This window comes from Myotis daubentonii, chromosome 7 (assembly GCF_963259705.1).
Source record: "Myotis daubentonii chromosome 7, mMyoDau2.1, whole genome shotgun sequence".
Classification (NCBI taxonomy): Eukaryota; Metazoa; Chordata; class Mammalia; order Chiroptera; family Vespertilionidae; genus Myotis; species Myotis daubentonii.
The window spans coordinates 21,282,992-21,300,982 of record NC_081846.1 but is presented as its reverse complement, the minus strand read 5'-3'; the positions used below and the strand labels follow the sequence as shown (position 1 = coordinate 21,300,982).

Here is a 17,991-nt window from a genome sequence, read left to right as displayed (position 1 = left end):
TGCAGTAGGGATGACAAGATAGTGAGTTAGAAATAAAATCTTAAAAGGTTAAAATAAACCCCAACAAACAACCCAGGTACATTGCAAGCTAGAAGTTACCATGTTCAAGTTTGCATTTTGAAAATATCCTTTCTTCTTTAACTCCAACCCATTATTAGTTTTTAAATATATTTTTATTGATATAAGAGAGGAAGAGAGAGGGAGAGAGAGAGATAGAAATATCAATGATGAGACAGAATCATTGATTGGATGCTCCTACATGTCCGCTACTGGGGATCAAGCCTTCAACCCAGGCATGTGCCCTGATGGGGAATCCAGAGTTGATCTCCTGGTTCATAGGTTGACACTCAACCACTGGGCCATACTGCCCAGGCTCCAACCCATTATTATCTCAAGAACTAGATAGATGTTTTACCAGTTCACATTCCTAGGTCCTGAAAAAACGACATAAAATTAAGTCCTATAGAATTTCAAGCAACAATTAAAATTAGAAAACATTCCAAATAGAACTGTTGCATACAACAACTTAATTTTCAGAGAAATAACCAATGTTGTCATTACCAGGTACCTATTGATTCATTAGGGTTGGTTAACTTTTAAGAATCAATAGGACTTTAAAATCCTTGACAATGTAATGCTAAGAGATGGTGGTCTTCAGGAACTCTAAAACAAGCCCTAAACTAGAAGGCCATCTTTGATTCTTCCCCTTGGAGGGGATGTTAAATGGAAGAAGAGGAAGTAACCTTTCCAACATGACCACAATAAGAGGCTGAGGATGGCCCCAGCTGGTTTGGTTCAGTGGCTAGAGCTTTGGCCTGCAGACTGAAGAGTGCCAGGTTCGATTCTGGTCAGGGCACATGCCCGGGTTGTGGGCTCGGTCCTAAGTGGGAGATGTGCAGGAGGTAGCCGATCAATGATTCTCTCTCACCATCAATGTTTCTCTCTCTCTCCTGCTCCCTTCCTCTCTGAAATCAATAAAAAATATATATATATTTTTAAAAGAGGCTGAGAATGGAGAACCACGTGTCCAGGCTGGAAGGCTGGCTTGGGACTAAGTGGAGGCCTCTGGAGTTGACCAGGTGGAATCCCAGCTCCTCTACTTACTAGTCAAGTGTCCTCCTCAGTGGCTCTGTCTCTTCATCTACCTCCATAGTCTACCACTTGGAACTATGTGAGAATTAAATATATGTTAATGTGTGTCCAACACTTAGACCCATGCCTGCAACTACTAGGCCAGGGGTCCTCAAACTACGGCCGGTGGGCCACATGCAGCCCGCTGGATGTTTTTGCCGCCACTGCCTGTTGCTTAGCAGCTGACTCGTCCTGGGCCCACAGTGTGCATGCGTGGAATGTGCGCCGCACTCTCAGACTCCCCTCCTTCTCTCTGTCTCTCGACTCCTCCTCTCAGTCTCAGGTGTGATTGGATGAGTCACGAGCTTGCCTGTGCAGAGCCTGCTGCTGCCTGAGGACGAGGTAAGTACAAGTTAGGATTTATTTTTTTTTTGAAGTTAGGAGGTCTATTTTTTTTTTTTTTCAGTTAGTAGGGCCTTTTTTTGGAAGTTAGGAGAGCCTTTTTTTTTCAAGTTTTATTTTTTTACTTCAAAATAAGATATGTGCAGTGTGCATAGGAATTTGTTCATAGTTTTTTTTTTAAACTATAGTCCGGCCCTCCAACGGTCTGAGGGACAGTGAACTGGCCCCCTGTTTAAAAAGTTTGAGGACCCCTGTACTAGGCTTTCCATAAATGTTAGCTATACTTTGTTGTTCCCATCATAAATTAGGTGAAGCACCCAGCACATAATTAAATGCAATAAATATTCATTTCCTTTCTCATCCAATTAAAAAAAAATAGATACAGGATGTGAGAGGTATGATGAAAAGAATGTAGTCTAGGAAGCAGGGAGTTTGGCTCAGATGACCTATTGGTGACTCACTAGGCTCTGAACTATGGCTCTCTAAGCAGTGCCAGGGGCCTGTCTCTGGTGTGAGAGTTTACAGTTATTACTCTGCTGAGCCCCCTGCCCTGCACATGGGAGGGAAGTGAAACTCAGCCTCCTGGAAAATTGCATCTTTGCCAAGGCTAGAAAAGTGCTCTGTGCCAACCTGTTTCCCATTGGCCTCAAAGTTTCTTCCTTAGGCCAAATGCATTTGATTGTTCTCCAAGTCTGACAGAGGCTAGAGGGGATTCCATATAATCCCTGCCCTGTTTTTCTCTGATTGAAACTCCCCCATGCACACACATGCTCACACTTCATTCTCACCAGGTTCCCAGGAGGAGAAAGTCCACTTTAGTATGTGCCAGGATTAGGCTCAGAGGAGCCCAGAGATTTCTCCACTACACAATGGCCTGATTGTGCAGGCTTGTCTCAGCCCAGTGGCAGGTCAGCAGGCCAGCTGAAAGCTCATCTTAAACAACCACCTCAAACCTTAAACCCAAACACCACAGCTGCACTCCTGGAACCAGGTCTGTTTTCCTAGAATATCTGGTTACAGCATTTAAAAAGTGAGCAACCTCATTATCAGTAGTGTTTCTGAGAACCCAGCATTCCTTTGGAAAATGCTAGCTCTCCAGGGCTGGCAAGAGCTGCAAAGCAGACACATTCCCTAGCCTGATGCCCCCTCCCTGAAGTATCACCCAGCCAAACCCAACAGCTCAGCTTAGCAAAAATGAATGCTAGGACCCAATTTCTGCTTAGGAGCTGGGAGTTTCAGTGATCGAGAGAGGAAGTGTCATCTCCTTCCTCAGAGGTCTTAAAGAATAGGGAGGATGGTTGTTCTTGTGCTGAGTCAGCATCACACTACTAGAGAGAATATTGGATTAGATCCTGGGTCTGTTTCCTAGCTTTTGTATGTACAGGTACTTATTGTGTAATCTTTGACATAGTATGGAAATTTTAAAGCCTCAGTTTCTTCACTAGTGAAATAGTGATGACTATCGTGAGGATCAAATGAAATAACATATAGCAACATGACTTGCCTATTAGAAAGCCTTCAACATTTAAAAGGAATTACCTTATTCCTCTTAATATGATCTTTTCTTGTTTCACACATGCAAGTGTATATATGTGAATAATGGAACTTTCTTATCCCTCTAGAACTAGATAACAAACTCTGAAGAGTTTTGGAGGATAAAAATTAAATTGGAGTACATTTAAAACACTGCTCTTGACATAATACTGGGCATAGAGTAGGCATAAAATAAATGTATGAAGGAATGATTAAGTTATGTTGTTCATCATCTCCTATTTGAGAAGGTAGGAGGCTATATACTGAGTTTCTAAAAAAAAATCCTTATCTATCTATCTATCTATCTATCTATCTATCTATCTATCTATCTATCATTTGTCTAATCTCCTATCTACTATTATGAGATCATGTTTGTGTTTCTTTATCTGCAAAGTATGAATATCTCCTTCCAGAAGACTCAGCCCCCAGGGGCTCCTTGTGTTTGAGGCAGCTCTGGCTTGCGCAGAGCATGGGATCTTCACTGACAAATGCCATTCAAAAGTCCTGCTTCTTGCTCAGCTGGTATGGCTCTTCTGTAGAGTGTAGACCCAGGAATCAGGAGGTCAGCAGTTCTATTCCCGATCAGGGCACATGTCTGAGTTGTGGGCTCGATCTCCCAGTGGGAGGTGTGCAGGAAGCAGCCAATCAATGATATTCTTCTCTCATTGATGTTTCTATCTCTCTATCCCCTGCCCCTCTTCGCTCTCTCTCTAAAAAAAAAAACCCACAAAGAAAACAAACAAACAAAAAACCCACAAATCAATAAAAACATGCAAACAAACAAACAAAAAGTCCTGCTTCTTACTAGCTGTGACTTATAGCACATTACCTAGCCTCTCTTCAGATGTTACACAGGTGCATTGGGCCATGCCAACCTCTCTGGTTGTTATGAAGATGGGGTGAAATATGCAAAGCACCTATCATCCTGCCTGGTCCTTACTACCCATTCAATTCAAATTTGATGTTCTACCAACATGATAAATGAGGGAGGAGGAGGGGCAGGAGTGATAGTCACATGCATCAGGATTCCTGGGCTGAGAGGGAATGTTTTTTGAAGGACTTCCTCAAAACACAGCCCAGCCCAATGCTGAGAAAAACCTACGGGTACAAAGAGGATGAAATCAGATGAATATATACTCCTATTGCAATGAGAAGCCTATGTTTACTAAAGGTGTACCTTCCAGGAGACCCATTCAAGAGATGTCAATGGGCTTGTCCAAGGAAAGAACTGAGTTTTTGTCTCCAGGCAGGTTAGGAACTGAGTTAAGAAGTGGAAAACACATCATGAACATATTTTTTCTCTATTCTCTCCCCAGGTGATATTACCAATCTCAGGCTTTAAACATCATCTATGTGCTGATGACTGCCAAATTTATGTCTCCACCCAGGACAAAACTTTAGGCTTATAAATTGCCTACACTATATTTCTCCTTACATATTTATATGTAGATATAGATAGCAACTTAAAATGTACAAAACTCAGTTTCTGGTCTTCCTCTGTACCTCCCTCTAAATTCCTTGTGTTCTTATGATTGCTTCTATGCATTATTTTGCAAGTTTTAAAAAGTATGCATTAATGGAATAATATATGAAGTTCCAAGGACTATACTAATCATTGAGAAAATAGAATAAAACAAGGGATAATCTCTGCCCTCAAAGGGCTCATTAAATAGAAAGGAGGAGATAGTACATTGTCCTCAAAATAGTATTCACACATCTCAATGTTTTAATATAAGATGTAGGGTAGAAAGGGCAGAGAGATGTCCCCACATCTAAGGAGATTTTAAGCTGTTCCTTAAAAATGATGAAGAGGTTGTTATTTGGTGGATATTGTGGGTCCCATGGTCCTGATTGGTTATTCTTGACCTATTTGAGAGAATTACACATGACCACCTAGAGGTGAACTTTGGCCATGTCACTTGCATTTACCCAGTGGAATGTGAACAGAACTGTTGTAGGCTATGTTTAAGCAAATGACTGAAAAGGAATCACCAGGTGCTGTTGTCCTTTCCCTTCTTTTGTAAGAATTGTATGTTTGAGGGATGGATTTATCCTTCAACCTGGATCTCAGAATGAAGAAGATTCATGGAAAAGAATTACAACCAGAGTGAAGGCCAGTGAGAAATAAAACTTTGTTTTTGTAAGTCAACGAGATTATTTGGGTAGTTTATTGCTGCAGCATAAATGACTAAAACTGACTAATAAAAATAATGGTACCAGAAGTGCAATGAAAAACCTACAATGTGTGACATTGGCTTTCAGGTTAAGTATTATGCAGTGAGGAAACTTCTTGGTGACTCATGTTATTTAGTGGAGAATTATTTGGTAAAACTGGTGCTTGAGGTATAGTAAAAGGCAGGTTATATAGCTGTAACAGGAGCTACTAGTACATACATAAAAATTCTGTGTGACAAGCCACCCCAAGGCTCAGTGGACTACAAAAGTAAGCATTTATTTCTTATTCATGTGCCTACACGTTGTCTGGGGTTCGGCTAATCTAAACTGAGCTTAGCTGGGCTTGGTGCCAACTGCATATTGTGTTTGTCTACTCCATGTGTTTCTCCAACTCCTTGGAGTAGCAGCTAACAGAGGCATGAACTTTTGGGGATGAAAGGTAGGAGCAGGGAGATACACTTCTCCCATGGTTTGGGTAGAAGAGGCAGTGGATATTTGCTAAATTATAATGCAATCAATCACAGTACCTTATGAACTTGTGGCTTTATATGAATAAATTGAAAAGAGCACAAAAAATGTAGTCATTTGTGCAAAGTTTTATTTGAGGCCCGACACTTAGTAAATTCTTGCTTTGGGCAAGCCACAATTCCTCTAAATCTCAGTTTCCTCATTTGAAAAACAGTAAAAAAAACTAACTGCAATATTTTCTGGAAGGAATAGAAATTCTAGTTAGCTCAAAAAAAGAGTGATTAGGTGATGATGTAGATAACCATCAGAAACAGATCTCATGGAGTCCAGGGGAAACTCAACAACCAGGACTTAGGACAGAGGAATAGGCAGCCCAGGGGACCTTCTGTACCCTGTAGACCTGCTGTCAATTGTTCTACCATTAATGTGCTCTAGATGAATTCCATATGTCTGTTTCTCTTCTATTGAACTTCAGTTATGTGTGTGTTTGTGTATTGCTATTTTACACACACACACACACACACACACACACACACACACACACACACAGTTAACTTTCTAATAAAATAGAAATATAATTTATTTTGCTCCTTGAAGGGAGAAAGAAGCAAAGATAAAAATGAGGTCTATTCAACACCCAAATATTCAGTAGCGTTGACTAAAAATAAAATGTTTGATATGAGAATATACTAGTATTTTCCTAAAAATCTGTTAAGTGGTGGCATTTCAAGTTTGTGTTGTGGTGGAGCAAAACAAGAGTAGTACTCAGCTGAAAATTAGCCAGAACATGGAGATTTGGGCTTTGGGGAAGTTTGAATCAAGTTTATTTAAGTCTGATTAGCACAACTCTAGACTGAGGCAACCAGGGACCCTCTTTTGGGCTCTGCACTTCAGAGGGCCCCTTTCTGGATCTCCTCCAGCTGTGTTCTTCCCTTTGGAGTGAGGAGCTTGTGGGCTTGGGGACATGCACATCTGTATGGTATTCATGGGACCCTGGAATCCCCTGTCCAAATGGTCCCAAACTGGCTTCCTAGGCCTGCAGAGGCTCTTGCCTACTCGGGCCATCTGGAGAGTGGATCACCCAACCAGTGTGTACACTTCTGGATCAAAGGAGTGGCCAAAGAGATTTGTTTGTAGGAATGTGGATAGAAGTTGGTGTTGGACCCAGGATGTCTATATTGACACATGTGAGCCCATCCTGGTACTGGATGGAGCCTAGGGTGGGAAGGGGTTGGATCAGGAGCTTCCGCTGGTGATACTCTTACCCCAGACCTTGCAGATCTAACAGAAAGGCTTATCTCTAAAGGCTTATATCATCAGGGAGGCCCCAGATGACATCTCATGCAGTATAATTTGGGATATAAAATTATGAGCCCTGCCTATAATACAGGGTATGCTTTGGGAAAACCTGACCTGAGAATTAATCATAAACCTCCTCCAACTGATATAATAATGAGGCACCATGAATATTTCAGCTACAGTTTTAATTTTCAAAAGCTCATCCATCTGCATTATGATCTTATAAGAAAAACATTCTATTCCTGGCCACTTGTAAAGTGAAATAGGCAAAAATTGCTTCTCATCTGAGGCAATCATTTCTCCATTGGGAATGCCAACAATGTCCTCTCCTTGGAAAGTTTATAGAGCTTATATCCTGCCTGTTCGCCTTTAATTAAAAAAAAAAGTTGAATATTTTAAAATAAACTTTCTTTAATGGACCAGAAATACATACCCTGAGGTCTTCTGCTTCTTTAAACATCCTGAGGGCTGTAAAATCCTTTCGGTTGGACTGAGTACCATGTCAGCAATGTGCCCAACTTGGTTGGTTTGTGGGGCTATGGGTGGGTGGGGAGAAGATTCCAAGCATCACTATTTCTTTATTTGTGTCTATTGACTATATACATTCTTTCTGCTGCTTGACTGAGTAAACTGAATGCTCTCTAGCTTTTGTGCTTATTTTTCTTTGCCTGAAAAGATGTAAATGCCCCCTCCCCCCCTCATGTGCCCACCATTCACATGGGACCCTTCAAGTACAAAGCAGAGTTTAACCTTGTGTCCCCAGTGTCCCTCATTCTTCTTCAGGAGTCCTCTCCTAGACTGCAGAGAAGAAAGGGCACTGAACTTGGAACCAGGTGGTCAGATTGCAAACCCAAGGCTCTTCACTAATCAACTAGATAATGTTGGACAAATCATTTAAACATATGCTGATTAGAAAGAAGCCACACATTCACTTATTCTTTCAAAAAGTACATACCCAGGACTAGTGTGTGTTAGAGAGCATGAGACACAGCCAGAAAATGTTGTAACTGTGCCTTATGGACGTAAGCAACCAATTGTTGACAAGTAGAAAAGTAATGAAAAAGAAATTATTTCAGAGTTTTACACTGAGAATTGGTGTGCAATAGCTGTCTGAGTTGAGTATCTCTCCCTTTTCAGTAATTATAACTGCTGTTTATTTTTTTTATATTCTCACCCACAACTTCCTTTAAAAATATATGCAAGATTGCATTGAGGTTGGGGTGAATTTCAATAAAGTTTGTTCGGATTATTTGAAAATGGGATTCCTCTGGGGTATTGCAAAACTGGGTTTGGGGTCTTGGTCTAGGAATAAGTAGATGGTCTTTTACATTCAGAGGAAAAGAAGGCAACAGGAGATCATGGTACAACTGGTGAGGCAATGGGGTCAAGAGTTCAAGTCAGAATAGTCTGAATACAAATCAACACAAAGGAAGAGGAAATGTTCCATTTCTCCCAACTCCTTGACCCATAGATTGGAGTCACAGATACAGCTGTTCTCTCAGCAGAAATGTATTAAGACCATATGTAAAGATAAATATTCTGGTCCCCAGCAAGATAAGGAAACAAAAAGCAAAGAGTAAGGCAGTGGGATACCTCACAGACTGCTGTGTTTCCTCCCACACTAAGGAATACTCTGAACCGTAGGAGGTACAGATCCTGTTCACCCTTTTGCTCATTTATTCAACAAATATTTATTGAGTGCCTGCTGTGGGCTGGGACTTCAGAAGGAAGCAAAATCTGGCATAGTCCCTGCCTTCATGTATGTTAGTAAAGGACACTGACATTAGTCAAAAACTCATCTTCAGTTGTGATGGTGAGGATTACTATGAAGGAAACATGCACAGTACCAAAGGGAGGTTATACTGAAGTGATGCTTGATGTCTGTTGGCACAGTCACATCTCCTTATCTCTCTCTTCTATCTTTCTCTTCCATCATTTAGGGAAACTTGTAATTATATTGGGCCCAACTGGATAAAGTAGGATCATCTTCCTATCTCAAGGCCCTTGAATCACATCAGCAAGGTCCCTTTTTGATATATAAGGTAACATATTTACAGGTTTCAGGGATTAGTATGTGGCTATCTTTGGGGAGTCATTATTCTGCCCACAACATCAGGGCATCTGTATTTAAACCTGAGGAAGAATTGAAGGGTAAATTATCTATGAAAACACATTTTCATTTCTAAGCAACTAGAGAATGTAGCTTTAAGAGACTTAGCCAACGCAGTTGGAAGGTAAGCTTTCAGCAAAAGTCATGCTCAGTAAATGAGAGACAGAGCCCAGAACTTAATGCCTGAATGAAATGTTTATGGTGTATAAGGCTGGCCTATTCTAAAAGCAAATAAAATTCTTGATAATCCAAAGGATTTGTGAATTGATTTGAAAGCACAAGGGCTCTGGCACTCTGCCTGGCTGTGACAATCCAGGGTGTTATTTCTCTAAATGTATCTCCCCTGCCATTGAAAGGAGTCTGGTTTTCTGCTCCTTTGGAGATTCCAAGTATTCTGTTTATTAGCATCACCATCCACCCCATCCCACACACTTCTTCCCAGAAAACTCTAAATTGGTTTAATCATATTGTATGTTTCCCTAGTAGAATTTTTCCAATTTGCTTTTATGGTAATTTTTTTTCTTTCCTCCTCACTTTCCTCAATAAAATGTAACCTCTTGAGGAAAACTCAAGCGACCTTTGGAACAGAAATCAAGATACGGTAAAGAGAAGAGATTCTGCACCACACCTCCTGTGCCCATTAGGCTAAGTTGACATCTGGTGTTGGCAGTTCTTGGCTGATGTTGACCCAAAGCCACCTTTCCTCTCATTATAACTCTGCAGAGAGCTCAAGTTGTCTCCAGGTCACACAGAATACCTTCCTTAAGGGTCAGGGCCCTGTGTAGGTGGGGAGAGGTGGAGGATTCCATGAACAGGCTGGAGCTTTTCATGGAAATCTTCCCAAGCCAGACAGAGACTTTGCAACGAAGGAGCAGGGTGAGGGGTCTGGACCAGGGGTGGGCAACCTTTTTGTTAGTGCGTGCCAAAACCAGCAAAATCTCTGACTCAAAATTCTTCTGCGTGCCAACCCTAATTTTTTGAGAACATGTTACACCTACTTGATATCTCTTAAGCTGTACATATGTGAAGAACCTTGAAGAAATAATAAAATTCATTCGAGTGACAAAAACACAGTATATGATGATGAAAAATACATTTTTTGATTAATTAAATCTTTATTGTTCAGATTATTACAGTTGTTCCTCTTTTTCCCCCCCATAACTCCCCTCTACCCAGTTCCCACCCCACCCTCCTCCCAGACTCCCCACCCATTGTCCTCATCCATAGGTGCACGATTTTTGTCCAGTCTCTTCCCCCATCCCCCCACACCCCTTTCTCCCCTGAGAATAGTCAGTCCACTCCCTTTCTATGCCCCTGATTCTATTATAATCACCAGTTCATTCTGTTCATCAGATTATGTATTCCTTTGATTTTCAGATTCACTTGTTGATAGATGTGTATTTGTTGTTCATAATTTGTATCTTTACCTTTTTCTTCTTCTTTCTCTTCTTAAAGGGTACCTTTCAGCATTTCATATAATACTGGTTTGGTGGTGATGAACTCCTTTAGCTTTTCCTCATCTGTGAAGCTCTTTATCTGACCTTCAATTCTGAATGATAGTTTTGCTTGATAATCTTGGTTGTAGGTTCTTGGCATTCATCACTTTGAATATTTCTTGCCACTCCCTTCTGGCCTGCAAAGTTTCTGTTGAGAAATCAACTGACAGTTGTATGGGTACTCCCTTGTAGGTAACTGAGTTTCTTTCTCTTGCTGCTTTTAAGATTCTCTCTTTGTCGTTTGCTCTTGGCATTTTAATTATGATGTGTCTTGGTGTGGTCCTCTTTGGATTCCTTTTGCTTGGGGTTTTCTGCGCTTCCTGGACTTGTAAGTCTATTTCTTTCACCAGGTAGGGGAAGTTTTCTGTCATTATTTCTTCAAATAGGTTTTCAATATCTTGCTCTCTCTCTTCTTCTGGCACCGCTATAATTTGGATGTTGGTATGCTTGAAGTTGTCCCAGAGGCTCCTTGCACTATCTTCATATTTTTGTATTCTTTTTTCCTTTTGCTTTTCCGGTTGGGTGTTTTTTGCTTCTTTGCATTTCAAATCATTGACTTGATTCTTGCGATCCTCTAGTCTGCTGTTGGGATTCTGTATAATATTCTTTATTTCAATCAGTGTATGCTTAATTTCTAGTTGGTCCGTTATCACAACCTTGAGGGTCTCATTAGATTTCTTGTAGGTCTCATTAAGTTCATCAGCAGTTTCTAGAAAATTCTTGAAAAACCTTAAAAAGTGTGGTTTTTGAACTCTATATCCAGTAGTTTGCTTTCCTCAATTTCTGTCTTTTTCTTTGTCTCCACATTTTTTATGCTTCCCTGTGTTGATAAAGTGGATTTCTGTGCTAAGTGTCCTCTAGGGCCCAGTGGTTCAGCCTCCCCAATTACCTGAGGAGGACACTCTTGGTGCACCCCCTTGTAGTCTTTGTGCACAGTCTTGTTGTACTTAAGCCTTGATTGTTGTAGGTATCACTGGGAGGAATTGACCTCCAGGCCAATTGGCTGTGAGAATCAGCTGTGTCTGCAGTGAGAGAACTTCTGTGCTGGAGACACCCCTCCGGGGCAAGACTTGCTTCAGTGGGGCTTTGGTGCTCACTGAGTCTGCCCCCTGAGTGTGTCCTTTATGGTTCCACGGAGCTGCAAACTGGATCGTCCCACTCTGACCTCTGGGTACACTGGCTCCTGGATCTCTAGGGAGGTGCTAATCTAGCCTCTGCCTTAGGCTATCCAGCAAAAGCCTCCCTGCATGGCTTGGGTGGGGCGGGTCCCACGGGATTAACAGGGCGAGGCTAGCAGTTATGGCTGCTCTCAGAGGCTCCACTTCTCAGTGTCCCGGCAATTGCTGCAAGTACCTCCAAGAGAAAGCTGCCCTCAAGTTCCGACCTATGCCAGACAGTCCCGCTTCTCCCGTATGAATCTGGGTCCCCAGAGACTCACCTGGAACTGGAGCTCAGAGCCTGAGACTCCCTCCCGATTGAAAACACTCCGTGTGCACCTCTGTACCTTAGTATTTACTTCCGCACTGCGCCTCCTCTAAGTCTCGGTATGCTTTTCTCTTTCCTTATAGTTGTAGAATTTCCACTCAGTCAGCCTTCCTGTGGTTCTGGATGATGTCTGTTCCGTCTTTTAGTTGTATTTTTGAAGTGGTTGTTCGAGGCAGCAAACTCTGGTGTTTACCTATGCCGCCATCTTGGTTTCTCCCTACATTTATTTTTTAATGTATACATGTACACTGATAGTCTGACAGAAAACTTTATGACTTCGTTTGATATTATCAGTGGGACTTTTGCTGCTGCATCACTGATGACAGAGATTTTACATCAGGTTTATTTTTCGTGACCTTCAGAGATATGCATGAGCTACTACTTTCATCCGTCAGGCTACTCCTATTATGAGACTTAACAAAATTCATCACTGAGAACAAAGATTCACAAGGGTATGTGGATGAAAACATGGAGAGTAATGCTGTTGCAAAGTTTTTAAAACAGAAAAAATTTTCTGGAATGGCATTCCAAGTCCTCAATAGTTCATTTTTGACACTTCTCTCTGGTACTCCTGTCTCTAATTGCTTTTTTTTCAATGTTTTCCAAGTCAACTCTAAGGTCAATAAATTTCTGCTTCCAAATTGAGCTACTCTGAAATTCAATCAACTGCATTTCAAAGTCAGCCATGTCTATGGTCTTTAAGATAACTTGTTATGTAAAATTATTTATTTATCTAAGATGGATCTACACTGAATTTATCTGAAAAATAAAAATGTCGATATTAATAAAAAAAATTGTAAATGGAAAATTATAAGAGAGGGTTTCATGTGCCAGCAAGTTACTGGCATGCCATGTTTGGCACTCATGCCAGGGTTTGCCCACCCCTGGTCTAGACCATCGTAGTTGAGAGCTTCCCAAATTAAATATGGATCCAGGGATCTAATTTCTTTTAAGAAGCTACTTTTCTCTCCCCTCTCTCTCGATGGAGCTTCCATATATCAGCATTGACTGATTAATTCTTTGGGAGGAAGGAAAAATTGGGAAGTTTGAATAAGAGCTGAAATACTCTGTTTTCTAAGTCATAGACACTGAGGTTAGACCTTGGAGGAGGTTGAGGTTTCTTCTCTTTGCCACGTTTTTGCAAGATATGAGGGAGATATCCCTCCCATTCTTCTGACCTATAACAGGCAGATAATCACATCCTATGTTGGGAGAAATTATAACATACTGAAAAGCACTTTTAAGATGACTGGCATCCAAAAAGGTGTTAGTAAATGTTCACTAAGAGGCAGGTGGTGATGATGGTGATGATGACCTATTTGTTCTAACTTATCCTTATGGTTGGGTTCTCAAGCCTTAGAAAGGTGAGAACAGTTAGAAAAACTAGTCTTTTTCCCCAACTTTACTCTATTGACAAAATAAAATTCTAGCAACTTATCTTGCCCCTTACTGAATTGGCCTACACATAAGTTTCTTTTTAGTTCAGATTCAATTCTCTGTTATTCATGTGTTTGTTGATCTCTATCAGTTATCATCAGTAAGTAACTCTCTGACTACTGTGGGGTTGCTGCTTGCAGATTATGCTACTCTGGGAGTAACTATAAAGAGTCAGATAATTCTATACCTTTCAATTCCTTAGATCCTACCACAGTCCTCCCAAAGTACTCCTTTCAAAATGTGCATTATTAAACACATTGAACAGTTATGGCTTAATTCATTAGGTTACACATTTCCCTTCTCCTCATAGGTTGGACAGTTCAAAATGGATTGTGAAGATGATCTGCTAAATGTTATTCTGCCGCCCAAATAAGCATGCTGATTAGAGACAGACCACAGTCTCAGATTTTCCTGAAGGCTTCTTCATGAGCCATCTGCTCTTTCATGTTTTGGTCCCAAAGAGCACTTTCCCATCTCCCCCAGAGGGTCTAAATGCTCATTTATAAGATGCACAGAGGGAAAAAGAAAAACAACAAGAAGATGGTGCATAGCTCAGTGCAGCCCCTGACAACAGATCCCCCAGACTCCCTTCTTTGAAGCCCATAAACTGCTCTGTAAAAATTAAAAGCATGAATTTATAGGGCCCAAGAGGAGCCAGAAGGTGAAGACCCATCTCCAACCAATGGGTCAAGCATACTGATGAAACAGTATGATGAGGCCTTGCCAACTTCTAGCCAATAAAATATCTTTCCTGACTTCCCAGTCTTTGACCTTCTCTTTCCCATGCAAAACTAAGTGGGGACATAAATGAGGGAGAAAGGTCAAAAAGAACAGCAAAAGAAAGCCAAATACCCAGCATGCCTTGGCCTTGTAAGGGGACAGTTGGATCACAGTGATCTCCTTCCTGGACCCTTCATTCCTTTCTAGATCCCTTGGTCATCCTGCTCACTTAACCACCTCCTGATTTTCCATTTCCTGGAAGCCCGGGTTAGTGACTAGCAAATAGTTGTTTTCAAAATAGTTCTAGCATCTAGCTGAAAATAGAAGCCCAAGGTCTAGTGGAACTTGAGGAAACTGAGTGAATCCTGTGGGAAGTGGAAGAGACAAAGGCATGACTGAGTCATGCTGGCATTGTGATTTTGGCCACATTAACCTCTTTGAGTCTCAGCTTTCTCATCCCTAAAAGGATTAGAGTGGGGCTGGAATGGATCTTGAGATTTCTTTGATACTCTCTAGTTCTTAAGCAGATTTGGGACCTAGGGAAGAAGGTGTAGAAGGAATCAGCAGTAGAAGCATCATGAGACAATAGGGACTGGAAGCAATTTAGGCTCAACTTTCTGAGTGACCAGTATTACCTGCATTTTGCCCATTTATCTAGCTCTGGCTAATATTGCATTGATTTATGTTTACATGACTGGGAGTCTTTCTAATTCTTTGAGTTTGAGTAAAAGACAGAGCAAGAATAAGAGAGAGAGAGAGAGAGAGAGAGAGAGAGAGAGAGAGAGAGAGAGAGAGAGAGATTGAGATTGAACAAACTTGGATTGTGTAAGAGGAATAATTATTACAGATGTATCAAATACTGAATTATTCCTTTGTATATTGTTTGAGCACAAAAAATATCTTCCCTATAACTTAAGGGTGCAGTACCTTACACCACCACCCCCTTTCCCAAAGAGGCAATGAATTTGAATTGCCATCAACCACTGTGTGGCATATACATATGGGGCTGATGCATATTGGGGTTCAGATGAGCTAATGTTTAGGTAATGAGTTGCTGCATATTCATCTGCCAACAACCTGGAGTTGGCAAAACCAGATATGCCGTCCCCTAGATTAGAGCCACTGAAACCCAGAGAAGGCTTTAGTTTAGCTGTTGGATGGATTCAGGCTGGAGATAAAAGCTGAATGATCAAGATTTATTTAGTCCAAGATGTAGATGGAGGAAAGGATGGTTCCAAATGGACTTTTCAGGGAAAGGTAACATCAACACTGCCCTCCACAGATGTACAGACTCCAGGCTTCTGGGACAGTGAGATAAATACTTGAACTAAAAGATAGGATAGCTTCTTCTGTTGGACTAGGCAATCTCCAAGGTCCAGAAAATAGAAGTAGTTTATCGAAAGTCACACAACTGGTTAGTGGATGGGCTGGAATTGATACCCAAGTTTATTTCTTATTTGCCAATGGGGAAATTAAATATGCTATGTTCTGGGTGGATGCTGTGTGCTTCAGTCTTCTGATACCTTGCCTGATTCTCTTCCCAGTGGATCAGGACAACTTGATTCCCATTGAATGCATTTCCTTCCTTGCCAAACCTTTCTTCTTTTTGCTAAGATAATGGGATGGAGAAAAAAGCATGGATGATAGATGTTTTCAATTTGGAATTAGGTTGGTGATCATGGGTTTTGGATGAGGTCTCTATAAGTATTCCATAAATACTCCCCAGATAGCTGAGCTGCTAGGCCCACATTACCAACATAACAGCCTGAGAGGAGTTGAGGGTGTCTCAGAACCAGGGAGACACATTGAGGATGGATATACTAGCATGAGTCTGAGCCTTGGAGAAGTGGCTGAGAACAAACCTTTTCACTAATATCAGGTAAGTCAAACATGTTCTATAAATAATACTTACTTCCTTTTTGGTGCAGTCTTGAGTTTACTGGTTATATATTTTCTTTTTCTTATTCAGTTTCCTTCTTGGTCATATATTACTTTTCCACCCAAAATGGGCTTTTGCAGTTTCAATATATACATCTGGAGTGTGTGTATATAGGGTGTGTGTGTGTTGAGGGGTAGGTGTCTGAGCCTTGTTATTTAGGGTAAATGGGGCTGAATGAGGTCAGCTGGGTGTTTTAGAGTTCAGGTCAAGACTCCAACTGGCAGAGAGCAGTCACATCCTCCAAGCTTACTAGCCAAGTGCATGCTTTTCTGAAAGTCACTGAGCTGAAGATAAACATGGAGCTCATAATAGCTTTTGCTCTGATGTCCTTTATTACATGTTCCACAATTTAAATTTCTTTGCTTCACTCCTGCATTCTTCTGGATTTTTCAGAACAAACATTGAAGTTGCGGGAGGGGGGTGGAGCAAACTGCCCTCTTCTCTCCACTCTTCCCATCCCTTCTGAGTGACTCACTTCAACTGAAACAATTAATCTTTTTCAGGATGGTATGACAGCAGAGAGAAACATCCGCAGCAAAGCCCTTTGGTGCCAAAGACTTGGTGAGGCAACAAGCTCCTTCCTCTGGGCTGCAGTGGGGGCAATGTGGAATTATTTATTTGTTTTAAAAATAGCATTTTGCAAAATTAGAGCTGCCTGTATCTACAGAATGGGCAGCAGATCAGGGATTGTGAAATGTCTTTGCTAACCACCAAGTGTGAGCAGGTGCTTTTAATAATGTTGGCTGGAAGGCAATACAGGCCACCAGACTCAAATGATCAACTCCACCTCCTCTGGGGGAGACCGAGGACAAATAATTCCTCATGTTTGCCCTCATGTTTTTCTCCACAGAACTCAGAACTTCCATGCATGGATTCTTACTTGTTCTCTTCATTTTCTGACAGGTGCAATTATTCATCTCCTCTCCTCTGCCCATCTCCTGTTTTGTTTTTCTCTGCATGTGTCATACTTTCCAACCAGCCATGAATACACCTGGTGCCCTAGAAAGGCTGTGGTCAGCAGAATGCAGTTCTCCAAGATGGCTTTGCAAGTCCTAGAATGACCAGGAGAAACCCCTGCATTACCTTAAAAATGTAGTATCATAGGACCGTACACTTGAAACTTTTATAATTTTATTAACCAATATCACCCCAATAAATTTTATTTAAAAAAGAAAATGTAATTGGGGGGAAAAAATCTAAAGAAAATGTGGTCACATCTTTTAGTTTACAACTAAGTATCTGGTTGAGTTCTTGCTAGCAGGAACACTACTGGTACTCTCTTGAAGACCAAGAACTCCAGGGGCATAATCCAAAGTGTACAGCCCTGTTTCTAGATAGCTGAGAGAGAGCTAGAGTGTACGGCCTGCCCAATTATGGATGGGTATTGTTTTAGCTCCTTTCACAGGTGCCTTTGTTAAAAGTTGCCCTGATACACACTGAGGGGTCCTTTGCATTGTGGCCATGCCCTAGTGGGACCAAATATGAGCACAGGCCACAGTGGTTTCAAGGCCACACATGGGTGGTACAAACCCAGGAAAAAAGAAATGCAGAGAAAGAGGTGTGAGAAAGGAACAGAGAAGAAGAATTATGAGGAGGCACTTCCTGAATCTGACACTACTCGGTAATAAGTGTAATTAATTGATCAGTCTCACAGGACTGTCTTCCTAGAGGTCTGTGAACTACTGGGTCTCAGGAAAAGGAATGATGGATGGGGAGTTAACCCCTGGCTCCTGTCTTCCATTGGTCAAAGCTCCATGTATATCCCACTGGGTTTAAAGCCTCACCAGCCACAGGTATATATCAAAATGGAAGGCAAGGGGTTCAGAGCACGGACACAAAGAAGTTACTGTCAAGTT

The 17,991-nt window shown here is 41.3% G+C and overlaps 1 long non-coding RNA gene across 1 annotated transcript in view; it reads left to right on the top strand.

Annotated features, from left to right (window-relative positions):
• Positions 1-17,278, top strand: part of LOC132237926 (uncharacterized) — a 137,587-nt gene extending 120,309 nt beyond the window's left edge. The window contains exons 3-4 of the long non-coding RNA XR_009453695.1: positions 16,639-16,696; positions 17,039-17,278. This is a non-coding gene — a long non-coding RNA (uncharacterized LOC132237926). The remainder of the gene's footprint in view (positions 1-16,638; positions 16,697-17,038) is intronic.
• Positions 17,279-17,991: the final 713 nt, after the last annotated feature.